Genomic DNA, 22,761 nt, shown 5'->3' on the forward strand with positions numbered 1-22,761 from the left:
ACTGTAATGTACCATTACAGTTGAAAGTAATGGCAATTTTTTTTACACACCCTGTACCTAGTAATTTTTTTTTTATTCAATTTCGGTTTAGCTACACAATTTATTTACTCTCTCTACTTCGAATTAAATATAATGAACCCAAAGGTTTCGTTAGTAACCATATTCCCACTGTATAATATATTTATTTATATTTTGATTAAGTGTAAATCCCATTTTCTGATATATAAGTTGAAAAGTTTCAAGGTTTACCATTCTGACGTCATACCGAAACATAGTTCTGTCATTGGATATAAATTTTCTTAATTTCAGACCAATGTAGAATTTAGTCAGGTACCTAATTTTTCCCTCACCCCCTCTCACTAGTCCATAGTCACTTTCAGATCCGGTTATATCTGGATTTACCAAATTTCCATTCGCTTTGTAATTTCCGCGGCTAAAGTTTTCTTTCTGATTGGAGGAATTCTCCTACCTCTGGTTTTTTCGGCGCAATGTTATTAGAATAATAGAAGACACACTACGAGGAGCAGCCCGTGATTTCTTCTTCTACATATCTGCGGTAAAAGGATGGAAATTCTAACTATCTCAAGGTAATATCCAGTTAATTTCATTGATAAACGCCGTATAATGATTTAGGAGCTGACAAACTTACATTTTTCGTGAAGTGAACTGTAAAAAATAAAGGAGAAATGGGAACCAGCTTTACAGACGCCATATTGCTCGTTATCTAAGCCAAAGAATAGACAATATAGGAAAGTGATTTTTGATCTGTTAAAACTCAGTTAGGGATTAGGGACAATACGACCTGGTTTCGTACATATATTATAGTGTGTATAGTAAATGTGATTTTTTTTTATTAGTCAGTAAGTGCATGTACACAGTAGGTTTCATAGTTGCAATGTTAACTTTCGGAATGGCAGCTTAAGCTAACAAAAAGGGGCTCCTATCCCCTTTTCTGAATTGAACCAATTCTAGCGGGGGAATGGGTTAGTTATTGTTCGTTTTAGGGCCTTTTCCCCTCTCAGGGGAAGGGTCCCTCCATAAACCTCGTTAAGGTGCCCCCCGGGCATCAATTTTTGGCAATCATTATGTAAACAATTGGTCAGGTCAATTAGACCTAGTGTTACTTTTCTCATTTTTGACCCCCTTTAAATTAAATAGAGCCGACTGTATATATCGACGAGGGAGTAATGTATTTTAAATTTAATGTGTTAAGTTATTTTCGTCAACATGCATGTAACTAAATGGTGCATGTTTATTTTAGTTAGTTGTCTTTATGTATAGTACTAACAGTGGTGTATGTAGTTAGTAGTTTTGTGTGAGTGTGTGAATTTTCGATTTGGACAGTGTATAAATATGCTTTAATTTAGTACCATTTTTCTAACATAAATAAACCAGAGTAAATATTAAATTTCTGATTAATGAGTACAAGTATACATTTCAGTACACGGTAAATTATGCCTCCACTACAGCGCCATAGCGTCAGTTTTCGGTAGTCAATTGTTTGTTGACATTACGACATCGCATGACTTAGTGATTTAGATTGTTTGATTTTGGACAGTTATTCTCAAATTACTTCCCGTGGACATGGTTTTCGGTTCGGATGAGTATACCTTCGTATAAAATAGCATGAGATCTTACTGTACTGAAAATTTCAGCTTGCTAGGTCCAGTAGTTAATGAATAATCCGCTGAAATAAAGAACACCTATTTTCTTAATAGAAGTAAAGTCCATATGCTGTTACGGTTTGTTTAAAAATGTAATATTAAATTCTCTTTTCCCGTGGCTGTAGAAAATTCCATTGTTGCTTCAGTTTTATCAACAAATCAGAAATAGATTAATCATTGACAATTTAACTTTCCGTAAATACATGTATGATTTTTTTTTTTAAACCTGCAAGGTAAATACAATTTGGGTGCTTCGAAATAAAGAGTACGTGGTTCGATGAATGTGATCGTGTGGTGGTTTGAGCGTGATAGATTGTGATAGTTGTATATATATATTTATTACTGCGTAATGTAAATATGTGTATGGCCTGCGTGTAAAATGTACGAAATAGGGTGTTTATAAAATATTATTTCGTGCGAAAATTAGTAGATAATGAATGAATGTAATGATATGTTAATAATATGATATATAATATGAATGAAATGATGACCCCTATAGTTAAATGGATAGGCCTAGTGAATTTTATATAGTGAAAATATGAATATGTTTACGAAGAAAGAAAGAGAAAAAAAAAAATCTCTCGCGTTTTGACTTCCACACCAGTGCATTCATCCAACCGAGTTTGCTACTTGGATAGTAAATTATAGTTGGGAATTGTGTGTTACTTTGCATTTATGTACCTCCTAACAACAGCCCCAGATCTTAAGCCTTTCAATAGATAGAGTAGCATCATGTGGGAATTACTTCTAAAGGTTGACAGAGATGATAATTAAGAAAACCAACTGCTATATTCTGTGATCATCGAAAAGTACAGGTTTCGGTCATTTATACCTTTAACATTCATTGCCTCTCAGAGATTTTTTTTTTTGTTGCTTACCTTATTTATTTATTGTGCAGTGTTCATATAACTCAGTTCGGACTATCCGATTAAATTAACTGCTACTAAATTAATATTCATGGATAGCGTACCCGGATGTCGACCCCTAGTCCCCTTAAGTATTTTTCATGTCTTTTCTTAGTTTAATTAGATGAGGGAAATTAACGACGTCCCAGACGGTGGCATGTCTGCGCTGGGTAGCCATCGGTGATGTTTCGGTAATTGAAATCACTGATCCAAAATTCAGTTTATTTATTTAATTTTTTTTTTATTTTTGGCGAATTACTAATTAGGGATACCTTAGCTATTACTCTAATTTCATACCTATTCTGGAATCTTCTAGTTTCCAAGAGGTCGGATGATTTTTTTTTTCTTTCTTGAAATTCTAAATTAGCGCCTTCTCTAACCTTCCGGACGATTTCCGGGAACCTGCTGGTTTGGGCCGGATACGGGGATCGGATTTCAATCTTACAACCAAACTCTTGTGGGATTGGGATCTGATGGACACAGAACTTGCATCCTTGGCAGCAGGGCGTTCCTTGAGTCTACGTATTTGAGTAGACCACCCTTTTGGCATGTTAAGAATATTTTGGCTATGGATTTTGTTGAGAGCGAAATTCGATTTCTGTCTTTGTAGCGTTAGTTATTTCCCACTTAAGTCTTTGGCGCCACTATTTCTTCGTCTTCCTTCTTCTCTATCTCTCTCTGTCTTCATTACTTCGAGATTTTTTTTTAAATTTTCAACCTCCCCCCCCCGGTTTCTGAAACTCATAAAACATACAATATTCATTTCACTTATTTCGATCGTATGTACTAACTGAGACATCGAGGGATGCAATTCGTGGAGGTATTGCAGCACAACTCAGGACCATTTCCGCGATATTCAATCCACCACGGGAGAAATTGACGGGAAGGTACACTATGCTTTTAGATTCCTAGAAACCCTTGTTATTCATCGATCATACAACTTATATCAATTGATTACTGATTTCTGGTTTTTATTTCTATTGATTGGTCATATAGTGTGTATGTATTAGTAGTCTGGGCCCACTAGTTTCGAATAACATTGATTTTTTTTCCTGTATATACATCTATATATGTACTTACATAGTGTTAAAAGTTACGTGCCTGCTCTATTTGTTGCATTTTCCACCTCTTATGTCAACTCATTAAATAACACCAGCTATTTTGTTTTTTGTATATATACGCGGATCTTTAGTAAATTGAAAATGATTATTGATTATCGGGTTTATTCATATGAAATACAATGTTGCAACCTTATGAAGGAAAAAAAGGTGAATTTTGATAGTCAGGGTTTTTGTTTTGTCTTTGAGCCAAATAAATATAAATATTTATAAAATATGAATACTTGTCGAATATGAACGGTGATGTAGAATTTAAACGTCGATGAAATATTAAGATAGATATTAAAGTGAAATTTATTGTATTGATTAATATGAATACATATATATATATATATACGAGTATGTATGTAATGGGCTCGATATTTACCCTGGTCTTGTTAGGTTGCCATAGATTTTAGACACCCGGTATTAACTAACTATTTGTGATATATAGTATTCCCGCGTAAATTGTGATAAATTACATTTTGTTGAGTTGTTATTAATTTTTGTAACTATTAAAGTGGAATATAATGTTAAATACTGCATGTGAATAAAACAAGTAGTGGGTCGTAAGATAAATAAGAATAACCCTAATCCTTACCCAAATTTACTTTGCGAGTGAAATTAGCAACCTACGAAACAGTGCGCCCCTCCAACGACTTTTTCCATCAGTAAACCATGAAACAAATCCTTCCCCTACGATCGGAAACCAAACTATTCAGTATCTAGAATTTTTTTGACTACAAGATCTATACTAGGAAAAAATTAGTGATCTTAAATTCAACGAACTGAAATCTGTTTAATAAGTTAATGTGAATACCGGAATATGGAAATATGTTCTCAATGTCTGTGACTGGATTCAAAATTTTTTAACCTTGATAAACTTTGAAATTTTATATTGAGTGCGTCGAGTGACGAAATGAGAAATATAAATATATATGTGATATGAAGCGACTATTTGTCTATAGCTAAAACAAAAACAATTAAACACTCTCATGGACACAAACCACAGTGCAAAAGAGAGTTGGAAAAAGGAGCTATTATCGATGTGAGAACAAAGACTCATAAAATCGTCGAAATGTCTCCTCTTGGGACAGAGACCTAATAAAATGCTATTAAAGTATTTTTTTTTTTTAGAATGATTAACCAATTATATATATATATTTTTTTTTTAATTTATTTTTTCTTTCGTTTTCCGCAATGATATATATATATTCATTACACTGAATCCTAAATGTATTGATCTGTGAATCCCCTTAATTTTGTTTTTTTTTCATTTTTTTTTTTTTTTTGTCAAATTCTCTTTCATGTAATTCAACTTTTAATATATATATAGGAAGAGAAATGTGTTATTTGGTCTTGATAAAATTAGCGAATTTCTATGCATGTTAATGAAACATTCTTTCCATGTATTAAATTTTTCCATGTTATGTCCAACTAATTTTTCTTCTATTGAAATGTAATAAATGTATATAGTAATGTAGTTAGGTTAGTTTAATTTAACTAAATACAACCCGAAGTATACATTGTCCTGTATGAATGTGTGTGTGAGTGAAATGTAGGTTTAGTATTAAGTGCATCCATTATTTTGACATATATGTGTGATTTATTATAATTAATGGTAGTTATCAATTAAACTCATTGAATGTTAATACTAACTTAAGTTGGCTCTATGAAGGAAGTAAAAAGGACTGAAGTAGCCTGAACGAATGATCAGCATGGGAGAACTGTGAAAGTCAAAATCTTCTACGAATATGTAATACTCTGATTTTTTTTTTCTTTGTGGTCGATTCTAACATGCCATCAACTTCGTCCTTTATTTTTCAAGTATTGGATATTAGTCTAGAACTTCTGGAAATATTGAATAAACTGTAAACTTAAACTTTCTCATCTATCTCGGATCTAGATCGGGATAATTTGGTAGTTGGGGTTAAATGGATCTAGATCGGGGATGTATGGGTTAACATGTGTCTACCCTTAATCACCTGAATACCAAATATTAACCCAATAGCTATTGGAATTCGATAATTATTCACTTTTCTTTACCATATTTTTCAAAATATTCAGTAACAGCTTCCTCTTTATCACCTTCTTACTTTACCTCTTTCCTCTTCTATTTTCCTTTTCCTTTCTTCATCTTCTTCTTCTATTTTTTAATAAAACTGAAAAGGGGGTCGTGACTGGGAATCCTAGATGTAATAAACACGGTCATGTATGTATTTGATTTTATTTTCTTTAGAAGTCCGATAAAAGGTTTTCTCGTTTCGATCGAATCTAGTATGTTCAAAATTAAGAAACGGCTAATATATTCCAACGTAATTAGACATAAGCTGATAGCTTCATGAACATCCCCACCAGGGGTGAAGGGTTCCCACTTACGACTTATTCTTTTCTTCAAACAGTTTTAGACTGACAAGCAGTGACAGGATTCGTTGTTATGGAAACGTTTGTTTCTATGGCAACGGCCCTCTTTTTTCAGTTTTATCCTCGTGGGTGCATTGACTAATGAGTTCTCTTGCAGTGCATGGATACAAAAAGTACAAGGTATTAAAACTTGCTTATACCTTACCGATAAGAAAGAACAAAGGTATATTTGATAGGTAAATCATTTAATATACTATTATTTATACTTACATACGCAAGGCAATCAAGTATGTACCCCGAGTGCTTTTTTGATAGATCAGTGGTTAACGGTCATTCTTGCTATGAGTGGTGTTCAGGGTTCTATTCCCGAAGGGGTAATTCAGATAATAAACAAGTATTGCTTCGTTTCCACTTTAAGCGGTATGTTCCGTTTAATATAATCTTAATGTTTAAAAACACAGGCAAAAAAAAAAAAACTCCATCAATCTATCGAAATAGCCTTCGATTTACCTTCATACACCTTAATCTGAAAAAAAAAAAACTTCCTGCATAGGGCTTTTCCAAGTATACTTTTGTTGCTAAGCTTGGATAAGTTTACTTACTTACTTGCTTAATGCGTTCCTCTTCTTCTACCATTTGGGCGTCGAGGTTCTCCAGAGAGCTTGCACCAAATACAAATGAAAAATTCAAGAGCATTTTCTTAGGAGTGTTGAACCCCAGTGCCATATTTGTTTTTCATCCCACTGAATTATAAAGGGAATTATTTTCTTGGTTTCTTTGCTATGATGTCGCGTTTTAACGGTTTGATTTTAATTTCTTTTTCAATTCTGTATAAATAGCCTTTACTTCCTGAAAATTACATTTCGTTAGTTTTAATATTAACAATTAAATTTAATGTAAGTCCTAGTAAACTTTGCTAAAAACAGCAAAGAGAACAATACAAAGTTTCGATTTTGTCCTGTAGATGTCACCTGCTGCAGGATGTCTGCTGCCATCTAGCGGCAAGATGTATAAAGTTTACTACCTATGTTTAGAAAGTGGGGTATGCATAGCCTCCGTTAAAGTCACCAGTACTCGTGAAAGTGCTAACGGATTGGCTCCAATAACGAACTCAACCGGGACAATCACTCAGGCTATCTATTACAAACAACACAATTTGAAAATTCAATTTCGTTGAAGATTTATCGTATGGAGTAATGTGCTAACATTACTATCTTATAAGGCTCACTAATCCTAACATTTTATAGTCCAGAAGGTATAACGTCGTTCGCTTCCCGCGCTTGGACCTGCTCGTCACTGGGGGTGTGGAAAGAGGGTAGCCAATTACCACCAACCGTCTACTGCACTCAGCGAGCCACGAGTAACCAAGCTGACCACTTCTCATAAACGTCACTACAACTTTTCGCAGGAAGCCAACGATGTTATACCTTTCGTACTATAGTATAATGCAAATTTATTTTGGAAGAAAAAACTAGGGAGATTTAATTAGTTTCGGAAAACATCATTAAAATTTCGCTTGTGGCTCTTCATAGCGTAATCGCTAACGCTCTTGTCTTTGGTGCGACTGGTCCCGGGTTTGATTCCCAGTGGTGACATTCGGTCGAAAAACTGTAAAAGCTTTTCCTGTCAGCAATCCTGAGTAAGGTTTCCTGGGATTTTCTCATTCACACCAAGCAAATGCTGGGATTGTACCTAACATACAGGTTCCAGATCGCTTTCTCCCTTCCCCAATCCTTTCTTCCTTCCTTTTCCTCGAGTAGTATGACGTCATCTCTCATACGTGACTCGTTAACATGGCCATAGATGAAGAAAGCTTAGAAATCGAATTCCTAAAATTTCAGTGCATTTTAAAAAAAATACAAAAATAATCCCACATACAAAAATCAATGAGCTAAAAAGTAAAGACGGCACAAGTACTCAACATCGTTAACTTGTAAGTATCATTTATGACTTACATACTCTCAAATGGGGGTCATAACAAGGCAAGATGGCGACCCTGACAACAAACATTTTCTGTGCACTAGAATCTATTTTCGTTTTCAAAATAAATTTTCCAAAATCTTCCAAATGAAACTAGAAATTGCTCGTCTATCCAGGATACTCGTCTCGTTTTCGATGTTTGATAAGTACCTTTCTATTCTAATCGAGACGAGTGGGCACCCATTTCTCGTCTCGTTTTCGAGACCAAGTGGGCACCCATCAGTTCTCGTAAGTCTTAGATCTCAAACACTCATCTAGTGTTACATGATTCTATAAATTGATACACTAATTGTACGAACAGAATGAAGAGCATTTACAAAAAAGACACGCAAGTCATTACATAGTAACTAGAATATTAAATATGATTTAAGTGTTGTTACGAGGTGTGTTCAAAAAGTATCGAACCTTATCTTTTCTCCGTGTAAACCAATGAAGCGTGGGATTTTTTTTTTTTTTTTTTTTGGTGTAGATGTAGACGGTACACTCATGCGTAGTAGTGATTTTTTTCTCACTTGCAGAAAGTGTCAGCCGCTGGTGGTCAGCCTACGAATCAAGACGTGTAGTGAGAGGTCGTCGGATTTTAGTTTATATATATATATATATATATATATATATATATATAAAGACTGAAACATTTTGACCAGCAATATTGCATCAAATTTTGACAAAGGTTTGGCGATACCCAAGTGGAAACCAATGAACTGGATCGATATATTCAATTTTGAACGAGAATTTGTATAATGAGGAGTATTTCCGCGAAATTTGATTCAGGCTTTCGTCGCCAAACACAACATTCCTGTGTGACGTCAGGCTCCCTACTGACCCGTCGCGGATCCGTGTAACTTTTGGTTATTTCCCAAGCTGGAAATGCCACTAAAAGGGACCGGATTTGAGTCAAGAGAACACATCATGCGGAATGCAATGGCACGGTTTGCTCACCATTCCAAAAACTGCGTTCCAAAAGTGTTTCCAACAACAGCGGGAGCGCTGGGAGGAGTGTGTGTACATTACGAAGGAGACTACTTTGAAGGAAATTAGTGTTTCGAATTTCCAAATCGGTAGATGTATTTTTGCCAACCAGAGGTTCGATACATTTTGAACACACCTAATATATTACGCTCTTCGTGCACCTCTTATGACGCGGAAGAATTCTAATAACTTCTTGATGAATTTTTCTTAAAGAAAATCATGGTATAAATTTCTAACATAAATTTACGAAACGTGACGATAAGAGAAAGAATTATTCGAGAATCAAGGCGAGGTATGACGAGAAAACGTTTTCTCGTAAGCAAGATTAATCTGCCATGACTATCCTCTGCCTTGTTTCGACATTGAATAACTAGTTACAACGAACAATATAAAATATAATGGTAATGATACATATACTTGTATCACCAAACACAGAAAAATAACTTATTTATTATACACTAGCATCCATTACCTGCTTCGCTGGGTTAAAATAAAAAAAAAATAAATGCACAACTCCTTATTTCACGTGCTTGGTACCCGTGAAATATGCTATTTTTGTTTTTAGTTGCATGGATTTAAACGGCATCGGAAGTATCACTGTTCGTCTCAGTGACCCCGATAACTACATATTCGACACTAATATCGGTCATTTTCGATCAGTTTTAAATGTCTCTCCTCTTCCCCTAAGTTTCACCGTCAAAGTGATATGATAAAAGCCATCCCAGGCCCGAACTTCATCTATGTTGAAAATTTTACTGAAATTGGTCGCGTGGTTCAAGAGTTATTAAGTTTTATTAAAATTGTTATATCTCTCCCCTCCCCGTCCCTGAATTCTACCGTCAAAGTGAATACATAAAATCATTTTCAGGCCAGAACCCCATTTACATTAAAAATTTGATCGAGGTCGGTCGGACAGTTCAAGAGATTTAGAGTCACAAACATAGTCACTTTCAATTTTATAATATACAGCGTGGTCCGTTAGTGGACGTACCGCTAATTGGTGTTTTCTGACAGTTTTAAGTTTTCCCCACATTTGTGTGGTAACATTGCTTGGCATTATTCTGGCAACATTGCTATCCATATTCATTTGTTTTCTGCTTAATAACAGTTATTTGCAGTGAAATTGGAATAATCATCAGTTTGTGATCAAAGTCCATATAGCATTGGACAAAGATTAATTGTTGCGGTTTGGCTTCACGATAGGAGTTACACAGGTGACACCATCGAAAGTGTTAAAGTGAAATTTTGAGACCGCTTTGGTATTAATCCATTAAGAAAAACAACAATGTTTGGGTGCGGAATACGTGCATTTGCTACGGGAAGTGTGAAAGACCTTCCTCAAGGCGGTCGACCGATAAAACGGAGGGAAACGTGCTGTGAATTGGAAGCATCAGTGCAGCAGGCGCCTTCAAAATCAACACGTAAAAGGTCTTAGAAGCTTGGTCTTTCTCGGATCACCATGATGAGGCAATTAAAGGAAAATCTAAAATTGAAGGTTTAGCTCCTATGCATGTGAATGAAGTGAGTGACGCCGACATGGATGCGCGGAAAGAGGCATGCAAAACTCTCCTTAAGGTGTTCTCTTCCAAACGATCCCGTGGTGGAGTCCTCTTCACAGATGAGTGTGCTATGTATCGGAGTATGCATTCTCAGAACGTTGTGATGTGGGGTAAGAAAAACCTCCGGTTTTACAAAGAGGTAGGGAGAAACTCACCACACGTGATGATATGGGCTGGAATGAGTACAACACACATTTTTGGGTCTTAGTTCTTGGAAGACAATGTTAATGGACATTCTTACTACCTGGAAATTCTTAATAAGTGGTTGGTTCCTCAACTGGAAGAATAGTATCAAAAACACCGTTGTGATACAGCAGGATGGAGCACCAGCGCACTTAGCGATTCACGTGCGCAATTACCTGAATCAGGCGTATACTGGCCCCTGGATTAAAAGAGGTTGTGCACCTTCACAAGCTCCCTCTGCCAGGCCTCCAAGAAGTCCCGATCTGACGACACCAGATCTCTGGGGTTTCATAAAGCAACAAGTAAGAAACACTCAATATCACACGATGAAGGAATTACGAGCAGCTGTTGAACATGCCTTCACCCTCGCAGGCACGTAGCCAGGATTTCGTAATAGGGGGGGTCCGAGACATGAAATACTGTGGTTATCACACCAGAGTTCGATTATTCTAAACTATTTTACTGGTAATATATATTGGTTCGTTTAGTCAGGATTTCGTGATGAGGGGGGGGGGGAGTTTGATATGAAATATTGTGGTTATCACACCAGGGGCTTGATCAATTTAAACTATTTTACTAGCAATATATATTGGTTTGTTAAGACTTTAAAATTAGGACATATTAGCAAGGGCGCCGATTTCTCTGTAAATTTCGGGGGTCCATTCAGATTCAGAAGGCATATATGAGGATTTTAAGAGAAATTGCATTCAAATATGCCAATATATTGTATATTTATAAATACAACAAGGGGGCCCACATGACCCTTGGGGGGCCGGCCCCTCAGGATCGGCACCCATGCATGTTAGTAAGTATTTTAGTAACAAACTATGAAGAAATCTCGAATAAAAGAATATTTATAAAAATATGTTTTTAAAAAATTACAATACCTACGTTCCTTCTTCTGTTCATCCAAATATAACAATTTTCCTTTCATTATGACCTCAACTATTAAAAAAAAAAAAAAAAAAAAGTACGTATCCAATAATGTCTTGTAAAATATTTTATATCTGCGTTCCTTTCTCTGTTGAATCAAATGTTAACAGGACTTGCTTTCCACATAACTTTTTTGTTTTTATTATTCCGTCAATTACTGTCTGTTCCAAATGATAAGTTAAAGGAGCAGTAGAAAACCCTTTTCTGAAATAACGTTTGATAGTACAGGGAAGCGATGATAAAAATTTATTTTTATTTTAGCTTTATTTTTATCTTTATTTTTAACGCTGATTCTTCCTATTTCTTGTTTCTTTTTGTTTCGTTCTTCCTTATTTTTTTTATTTCTGGTTTCGAAGGGGGGGTCCGGACCCCCCGGACCCACCCCTTGGCTACGTGCCTGACCCTCGTGACTCCGGAGTATCTCCGCAAGACATTGCGAGAACTCGGCGCAGAATTCAGCTGTGTTACGGCATGGATGGTGATTATACCAATGTTTATGACTCTTAAGACTCTTCAGACTTCAAGGTAACTGTGTACAGCCATTCTACCATAACTAACACTATATTGCTGAAACTAAAGTGGGGGTACGCCCACTTCCGGACCACCCTGTAGATTACGCACTCAGACTCTGAGTTCAGTTGAATGATAAACTTTCGCTCAATATGTTTATTATAAACTATATAATCAATAGTTTAAGATTCTAGGAGGTTATTATATAATAATCTGTGGAATTAACCGTTTTGTGCCCCTGTGCAGCCACCCAATTCGGTGCGACCATGCTAACGAAGAACTCTCGTTATACATAATTCTTCGCTATGTTTATATTATAATCCGATGTAAAACATCTATTTTAAATACTGATTAGGGCCATAAACATGTCAGAATAGGCAAAACGCCATACGCTATCAGAACATAAAAGATCATTAAATAGAGTGAGGTGAATAAATGAAACAACGAAACGAATACATTTTACTGTACGAATCTCTGGCTGAGAAAAGCGATTGTGTGGTTGAATGTGACGGAGTTACTGATGAAATAAAGGAAGGTAACAACTGCGTAACTTCCTTGCAGCCTGAACTTAGCCGAGTCTCGCGCCAAACGAAAGTTGTGGTGGACAAACACCGTGTACGTGGGTTTCCTTGGGCTTCTTTTGTTTCCTTGCACTTTCTTCATTCCACCATTTAATTCATTTCTCATCATCACCGTCTTATCTCCATTGACCTACCCGGCATAATCGTGGGACGTAAAACTCAAAGATTTTATTTCATTTCATTTCCGAACATCGCTGCAGCTGACTTTTTTGTTTCTGCCGCTCAAATCAAACAGGACACCATTTTGAGATTGTCGAAAATGTGCAAGCTGCCGTGTTGAGTACTTTGAAAGAAATCCTCATTAAAGATGTTCAAGCAAGCTACTACCTAACGCAGAACCACTGGCAACGGTTTATCTATACTTAAGGATATTATTTCAAGGAATGCTAAGCCTATCCAAGCACATTTTTATAAACAAAGAAATTTTATGACGTTAATTTCATTACTTTCCGAACCGATCTTGATTTAGCTGACCCCTGTTTTGTGATGTGGAACAGCGTTTCTCAACGGCTGTGTCGCGACACATTAGTGTATCTCGAATACATGTCAGATGTGTCGCTAGTTTTATAATGTCTTCTATCATCTTCTCTAATATTTCTTTCTCATATTTCTGCCTAAGAGTCATAAGTTGCTTCTTTGTTAATATATTTCTTCCTAGGTATTCAAGAGTCTTGCGTAATTTGCCTGTGAGATTTGTATCTCATAGTCATTCCATAATTTTAAAAAAGTATTGTATGCATTTTTATGTGTTTGCTTTTTTTTTTTTTTTTTTTTGCATCTAGGAAAAAAAATCACATGCAGGGGTGTCGCGAAAGTTTGAAACGTACTTTGGTGTGCCCGAAGGAAAAAAAAAAAGGTTGAGAAACGCTGAGTTAGAATACGCACCAGGTTTAGAAGGAATTTTTAAGAACTGTAAATATTGCCATTTGAATGTTAACCATCTGATTTAATTCCTTTTAAATTTTTAAGACCCTTAACCCTAATTAAAAGTAGCTTATTTTTCTTTCCCACACCTTTAAACGGATTTCTTTTTAAATGATTTTATTTTCTCATCTTCCTTCTCTGACACCAAGTCACAATAATAATAATATTTAAAAAAAAAAAGAAGAGATATTAAATTAAATTTGGGAGAATTAAGTGCTTCTTTATCAAATCAATATATAAAAAGGAAAAAGCCCTTTGAGAATAAAGAATAAATTATAATGCGCATCCATCGCCCAGGTTACGATCTTACATTTAGTCCGTGCAGTTCAATTAATCTGAGATGAAAAAGTAATTCCCTAAATTTTTTTTTGTTAAAATTAAAAGAGAGTGAGGCCTTTTTGCTTTTTTCTTTTCGTTTTTTTTAAAAAAAGAGAGCTTTGTGAAATTTCCTTTCATGTCACTGAAAAATTATCTCTCTATCTATCTATATAAAATACGCTTATGATATGGATAAAGCTTTCATCATGTGAATGAAAAAAAAAGTATAAAGGAAACTCAGCTCTTTCTAATCTGGAGTTCATATTATACACTCGGGATGTGACTTCTAGCTTCAAATAGAAAAATGAAATTATATAGTGTAACCGTGCGGATCATGTTTGCTCTTTACACATACTCTATCCCATTATTTGTTTGAAGCTGAAATAGAACACATCATAAGGATAATATTTTTTTTTTAGAAAAAAAATACATAGGATAAATTTCTCTCTTTATGTACATCTTCGGAAAAAAAAAAACATGAAAGGTTTTGAAACTAAGTAGAATTTTTAAGATTAAATTCTATTTTTTAAAAAATATATAGCAACTGTAAATTTAATTTTATGTGTTCCTCTGCTGCACATTGATTAGATTCAAACGGTTCAGTGGTGTTTAATCCTATGTTGCTTCTTTTCTTTTAATATATTTTTCACTACAATAATGAAAACAGGAAACATGATATTATATTTCCATTAATGGGATTGTAATTTTAAAAATGTCATATATGTTATTAGGAATTACAAAAGATATTTTGTTTCCATAAACCAAATGGAAAGAAAGAGTAGAAAAAATATAATAGAAAGAAATTTTTGGTTTAATTTAGTTTAACGTCCTACGGTTATGTCTGCTAAGCTAGAGGAGACGTGGACCTACTGATTATAGTCGAATTCGAACCAGTTTGGTCGTTCAACTATACCCCCACAAGGAATCGAATCTGGGGCCATGTGAACCGAAGTAAATCATGTTAGTCAGTAGACCAAGAGGGAGGTTCTAGAGTGGAAAGGAAATATAAGAAAATAAAATAAATAAATGAAAAGGAAAATGAAGGGAAAGTATGAAATCTAATTGAAACGAAGGAAACTAAGTAGAGAAATGGAACAAATGCAAAATAAAATAAACAAAGAGTAGAAGACGAAAGGAATGGAATAAGAAAAAAGGACAGAAATTAAATTGAATGAAAGTGAAGAGAAAAGAATAAAAGAAGTTGAATAAATTGCAAGAAATGAACTGACAAGGAAATAAAATTAAAGCATAAGATAGGATAGAAAAAGAAGATACAATAGAAAATAGAATAGAACATAATATGATAGAATAGGAAATGAAACAAATTAAAATTAGAACGGGCAGAGAAGAAAGGGAAAGAACTGAACTGAAAGCTAATAAAAGGAAGGAAATAAATAAAACAAAAACGAGTGAGAACATAATAAAAGCAAATTGAATGTACTGTACAGTAAAAACGTCGAATGAAAAGAAAGGAGAAAATGAACGGAATGACTAGAAAAGAAAATGAAACATGAAAAGAGGTGGGACGAAATAAAATATAATTTGAAAATGTGAAAATATTGTTCCTATTTAACGAGTATCAATTCTATATTAATATCGCTGAAACTATATATATTGGGGTGAATAGTGCCACTTTCAAGAAAATTACCTTGTACTGCTGTAATTAGTGCCTTATTAAAACACTTTTTACAGAATTATAATATACCATATATCTACTACAAAGTTCATATATACCATATATACCATATATCTACTACATATATATATATACTCGCCTCGAATGGCCCTATTCATCCTAACATATCTGGGTGAATAGGGCCACATGTATTAAATGAATTGAAACCACACTCAATTCTAAAGTCATACTAAAACATAGAGTACAATTCGTATACATAATATTTCAGACTTATAAATGGTGTAAGCAGTAGATTTACGTGGTCATAAATTCAAATAGTTATATATATGTGGGAACAAGTTTCTCTATAACATATTTTAAGAAAACACAAGTAAGTAGTCTCTAATAGCTTCTTTTTGTATTACAATAATCACATTACAACAAAAAATTCTTGAACAGTCTGTTAATAATAAGACGGACACTCTGTTTTGTTTAATCAGCAAAAAATCGTTAATTAACCCTTGTCTGTAGGCCTAGCCTATCGTATACGAAAGGAGTACATAAAAACAAAACTTCACTTTGCATTACAGAAAACAGTAAACTTTTTCATTTTGAACTTTTATTTTGTTCTGTTGCTGGATTGCTGAGACAACGTTCACAAATAAACATTTTCCTATGTTCTCCTTCGATACATCGCGTATGATACCACGCTTTGTATTTGTAGCAACGTATCCAGTATCCAAAGGATGAAAACAAAGGGTAGTAATAGAAAATGCAGCAAAACCAACACACGATCATTACATTTTTATTTGTATTTTTGTTACTTCATTTTCATCATAAGCTTTTTCTTCCGCCAGGTCTTCTGAACCTACTACTGACTTTTTACGTTGCCGATCCCTTTTCAATAATGTTTTGCGAACAGATTCCGGAGGTGTTAGTAGCTGAGCACACTGCTTAGGTCTAGATTTACTGGATACATTTTTAACAATCTTTTTGGGAGTTGGTATTAAATCATGGAGAGAAACGCTTGCCTCATTAGACATAGACATACAATCAACTCTTTTTTTCACAGATATGGTTGTTGATGTTTCTTTCTCTGCATGCCTTGAGTTGTTAGCGTTAAATTCTGCTTCCTTATTACATATTTCAATTGTGCAAAAAGACAAAAACTTGCACTGCTTCTTGTACGTCATCTGTGTTTAACGTACATATTTTCCCATTTGAAATAAGAAAGAGACAAAAAATATCGAATTCTTATATCACCATTATGTATAAGACGATAAATAGGATTAATGGGTGGGGTGTTGTTGATGCATGCATTCGTACAAAATTAAAGTGGGAAAAATATTTGAGTTTTACTTTCCAATGTTATATAGGGTAGGCTAAAGGAGACGGTGATGGTGAGAATGAATGAAATGGTGGAATTGAAAAAATGGGAGTAAACGGGAGAACCCCGAGAAAACCGATGTACACAGTGTTTGTTCACCACTTGGCGCGAGCTGGGATCGAACCAGGGACCCTACATACTGGAGGTGAACGTTCTGCCACTGAGCCATCGCGGCTCCTTAATCAAAAAGTATAACCCTGTTCTCCCTAACTAGATGTGATCGTATTCACCCTAATTTGTAATATATAGAAAATTGAGTTGGCAACCTTGTTTAAGTTCCTTCACGATTATCATGCTAGTCATAACAACTTGAGTCAACCTTTTTGAAGATAATGAAATGAAACTTCTGCACTTCCAACAAAACTACATAGCGTAACAAGAAGAAAGAATACAAGAATGGTAAAGGAACTTTTTTTTTTTTTTTAAAAAAAAAAGGTGATTCATACTTGAATGTTATTATTTGAGGATCAAGGGAGTGATCCGATAAGACACATGTTCCCTCAAACTACCTCGACCTGGATCCAGGGAACTGCACGAGTGGGAGTTGCCCTAACCCAGCACAGGTGACGAGAAGTTTTAATTTAATCGTTTGCTTGTTATTTCCAAACGTTAAATAACCTTTTATCTAATATCTGAACATGCATGGTAGAGATCAAACACAAATTTGAACTAGAAAAGAAAAAAATAATCACAGTGATGTACTTATTTTTCACAAGTAGAAGTTTTGAGATTCCTGAAAAGACTGTCGTTATTCAGACTCATCTTGTTATTTTAGCTTTCCTTCTAGAGCCGAATTAAACTAATTTAGAATTAATTATCTTTCATGACTTCCTTCATACACTAGTACATATACCATGCTATTACACACTTATTATAAACACTATCATTGTAAATCAATATTAAATGCTACCACTTAAAATGCTAAATTTGTCATTCATTCACTCACACTTACATACATACAGGACAGCGTATCGACACGGGTGAAAATAGTTTAATAGAAACCGTCTAACTACAATATATGTACAGGACCGGATCCAGGATTTTCTGAGGGGGGTGCGCCAATAACTATCAGTACATTTGAATCAAATTTATTTTTTTAAATGCCTTTAGGCATCTGTGATGTGTATGATTAACTGACTTAAACTATTGTAATTAGGAAAACCGCTTTCTTTTAAGCACGAAACGGAAACATGACATGAAATTTTAGGAAATTATTGCTATATCCACTACCAGTTTCTCACTTTAGATAGTGTATATTCGGAACGAAGGGAGTGCACGTGCTCCGGTGCACCCCCTAAATCCGGCCCTGGATATATATAGTTAACTGCTGGTAAAATATAAGTCCGTAAATATCGTTACGTTTTACAATATTTTGAGTAAAAAAAATTGAAATAAGGGTTATAATGAGTCCTTTCTCATATATAAAGAATTTTAATTAATTCTACGAGTTCTCTCTCGTACCTTTAAAGGAGCTATAATATCACACATATTCTTAAAGCACCCTTTCTGGTGTCCATGCATTTAACTTCATTTCATTTTCATATGTACTCATGAGCTTATGTTTACTAATTGTAACCGACACATATTAGGTTCGTAGCAGTATTTATCGACACATTTCTTCCATATCTGGGATTAAGAGAGCAAAGTTTTGTCAGTAATATCACGCTGACTATGTTACTTATTCAGTCATGCCATTTATTATTCCATTTACTGACTATCTTTCAGTCAATATCTCCTTGTATTACCAGATGCACATATTTATCGTAAGATTCACACAAGGTATAGAGGAATGAGAGGTTTCCAAGTCCAGAAGGATTTTCGTTTGTATTGAGAACACGACTACTGAAGTGGGAACACTGGTCAAGTTTGAGGATTCGTATAGGAGGGATGGAATCAAAACATAATTTTACAGAAGGATTTCAGTTTACTAACTTGAAGGTAGATTTAGTAATACATTAGGGTTACGATGACCTGCCTTAATCCCATGCTACATGCGGTTACTGTAATACAGACGATGTTAACTGTTACATATGTTATTACAAAGATTAGAGGAAATATCTAACATGCGGCAATATTTTCTAACATTTACATTTTACATTTATCGGATATTTCGGAACTATGGCAACCAAGAACCGTTCGGGGTAGGTACTAAGACCCTTTACATATATTTGTTTACTCAATTCAACATTAGGAGGCGTGGTGGCTAAGCGGTAGAGTGTTCACCTCCGGTGCTTGGGGTCCCTGGTTCGATCCCAGCTCGCGCCGTGTGGACTTTGTGGTGGACAAACACCGTGCTCGTGGGTTTTCTCGGGGTTCTGCTTCCTCACACTTTCTTCATTCCACCATTTCATCATCCCTCATCATCACCGCCTTATTTAGCCTAATCGGCATAATCGTGGGACGTAGAACTGAAAGATTTCATTTTTAATTCAACATTATACATTTTATTTTAATATCATATTCATATTCCACACATATTTATATCTTAATATATATATATACTCAATAATTATTTAAACTTTCCAATTAATAACCTCGACAAATTAAATTTTTAGGTTGCAACACTTCACATAAGAAATTACGAAGATATCACAAATTTAATTAACTGACCGCACATAATGATAAAATTAATATTCTCAAGCATTTTATTTAGACTAGTAGACATTTAATTTGCATGGCAGGCACATAAACGCAGAATATGTATAAATATATGATTCTAAAATGTTAATACTACTTTTGGGCCCAAACAACTATAACAACATTCACGTTTATTGTTACCAATGGAAACAAAAGTAGAAATTACTGATAATACAACGGAGATTTCCGAACGGTGAGAATTCCAATGATAATAAAAATAATAAAATTTAATCGTATACTGAACCATCGCTCACTATTGCAGTGAGTCGAAATATGATGGAAAAACGTCCCTTAATATTCAATATTAACGGATAGCTCCACGAATCGTGTCTTGCGACATCTCAGTTGATTCAGGTTCAAAAGATATACGTTAAACAGTTGATATTTGTCAAGTTCAAACTTGGGGGAGGTTGAAAAATTTTAAAAAATCTCAAAGAAGAGAATAGAGGGATAGATAGAGAAGTAAAAGAAAGAGTGGCGCGCCAAAGGAATAGGCTACAACACTAAAACTACAGAGATAAGTGGTCGAATTTCGACATACAACAATCCACAGCCAAATATACTTTCATATGTGCCAAAACAGATAGCCTACTAAAATACGCGGCCCACCGGGGTCTCTGAGTGCCTAAGTACAAGTCCATGCCTTCTAGGCAACCATCTCACAAAGAATAAGCCCTGTGGAATGATTGACTATTAACCGTTTCCGGTACCAATTCACTCAGATTACGGCCGGTCCAGCCGGAAGGTTGGTGTAGTCTCTTAATTTAGAATTTCTAAGAAAAAATTACCCGACCCCTCATAAACTGAGAAGAGTTACGAGTAAAGTATGGATACTAGACTAAAGTCAACAAATAAAAAAATCCTAACAGGAATTTGCCAAAATTTAAAAAATAAGTTTTATACTAGTAAGTTGTCTACCAAATCTTACTAATAGCTCCCAAATCCGAAAGGGTGCTAACCTTGAGGCATCAACTAATTTCAAAACACTATATCTACTAGAAGTAGAAAAAATGAAAATTCATGGACATTGGGGATTTTGGACGTCCTGCTACTGTTTAACGAGACTCTACTGTAATAAATTTTCTATATTATTCAACTCTATTCCCTCGTCACCTCTGCGAACAGCAATGAAGTTAATTTAATCAGGTGACGTGGGAAAAAATTCAACTTTGCAGAGTAGTTTATCGAATATAAACACGAACGCATTTATTTAAATTGTATCAATTCTGCAAACAGTTATTCTGTTCTGTGATTAACTGAAAAAATATCCGGAATCATTTGCTACATGGCTACCATTTGTATCGTCAGCCTGGGTGATTATTTAGAATGTCCGATTACGATTAAATGTCAAGCCACGAAGTGAAAATATAATCAATCATTTTTCCATGATACACTCTCCTCACACAATATTCTAACGCAATGGTTAGTGTGCTAATATATTTGTTATTATTAAATACAATCAATACCTTGTAGCAAAATTCACAACTGGGCACATATATGCATGGTTGTCCTATTATTTATTCACTCTCACTACATTATACATATATATATACAATTAATATTATCACTTCTCACTTATATATTTATTCATTTTCTTATAACGTCGATTTATTTTAGATACCCTATACTTTACCATTACGCCCAAGATTGTACAAAGCAGCCTTATTATATATTAGAATCAACAAATTATTATAGTACACTAATCAATACGCGTGAGCTTGTATGAACTGACATTATATATTTTCAATGCAAATTATAGTATGTTTCACTTTAAAGCTTCGAATGATTTTGTATGCAACGGAAGTTCAAAATTATTAACTACATACAATTATATTTTCAGAAAATGTCAACAATGCGATCGTTCACAGAAAGGAACGGAGAGAGAGAATTTGAAACTGCAGCCTGACAACAGAAAATGTCATATATACAAACTTTAGATTAAGGGGAAAAAGCAAAGTTTACTATTATTAATAATTTGATTACTGGACTATGTAACTGAATGTGCTTTTCAGGAAAGTTAATTTATAAAGTAATTAGCCTAAATACCTATTCATATGGCCCAGTACTAATATTTAGGCATCAATAATTGCAAAAGAAGGGTAATTTTCATGTTGACCAGATCGTTAAGTCTTGGAATAAGAAAAACCTAGCGGCGAATAGTTCTCAACCTGACACGAGATGGCATTGATAATACGATAACTAACTTTGCACTATTAAATAAACTTTGTATTCTGTCATCACTAATTATAAGTAATCTACTACGTAATTACGGTACAGGATTACTACGAATTTGCGTGGCAAGTTGATTTATCCATTTAAACTGACCACAAAAGGTGACTAATTCTACAATAGACTGTCCGTAAGGAAATGAATTATACCTTCACTCACACATCACTTCTACTATCAAAGTACTAAAGTACTCACACATACATACTATATCCCACATGAACTAAGAAAGCAAATTATAATACATATTACTACACATATTAAATCATATTATCACACCACTCGACTATACATAAATCAAACAAATCACTAAATTTCACCCTCTTAAACCGGCTCTATGAACTATGGAAAAGAGAAGGAATAATCAGAGCCCAATAGATCTCCTACATCATGGTTTTCTGATTGCAGAATTATTTTCAATGCCCCAGAAGGGACATATTGAAACTACTAATGGTAAGGGACCTTTCCTGAAGAAAAGAACACGTTTTGATTCTTTATTTGGCCCACAATGTATTAGAAGCTGTGATCAACTCAGGAATAAGAGAGAGAGTCCCTGTTCTAAGTTACACTGACATTGTAATAATAAATTCAATCACAAAGAAAACTACACCTACCGTCATGTCACAAAAAAATCACATTTACTACATATACAGACAAAAGCTATATTAGGACAGGCTTATCGCAACCTAACAGGAAACTTTTGAGGATAACGGGAGTTATCAAGGGCAAACACTCTTCAAACTGTTTTGAAAAAGATCACACACTACGATGAATCCTGTCCCTCACTATTAACATTTACGAACATGACGTCGCTTGGGTTGAAGTCCATATTACTGATTTTCTGACAGTTTTAAAATGGAAATCCAATATTCTTGGGACTCTATATGCTCCGAACGGATCTACTTATTA

The 22,761-nt window shown here is 34.7% G+C and overlaps 1 long non-coding RNA gene across 1 annotated transcript in view; it reads right to left on the reverse strand.

Moving 5' to 3' along the window:
• Window positions 1-22,515, reverse strand: part of LOC145683482 (uncharacterized) — a 106,593-nt gene extending 84,078 nt beyond the window's left edge. Inside the window, exon 1 of the long non-coding RNA XR_014131120.1 lies at window positions 22,467-22,515. This is a non-coding gene — a long non-coding RNA (uncharacterized LOC145683482). The remainder of the gene's footprint in view (window positions 1-22,466) is intronic.
• Window positions 22,516-22,761: the final 246 nt, after the last annotated feature.

This window comes from Thermobia domestica, chromosome 4 (assembly GCF_964235325.1).
Source record: "Thermobia domestica chromosome 4, izTheDome1.hap1.1, whole genome shotgun sequence".
NCBI lineage: Eukaryota > Metazoa > Arthropoda > Insecta > Zygentoma > Lepismatidae > Thermobia > Thermobia domestica.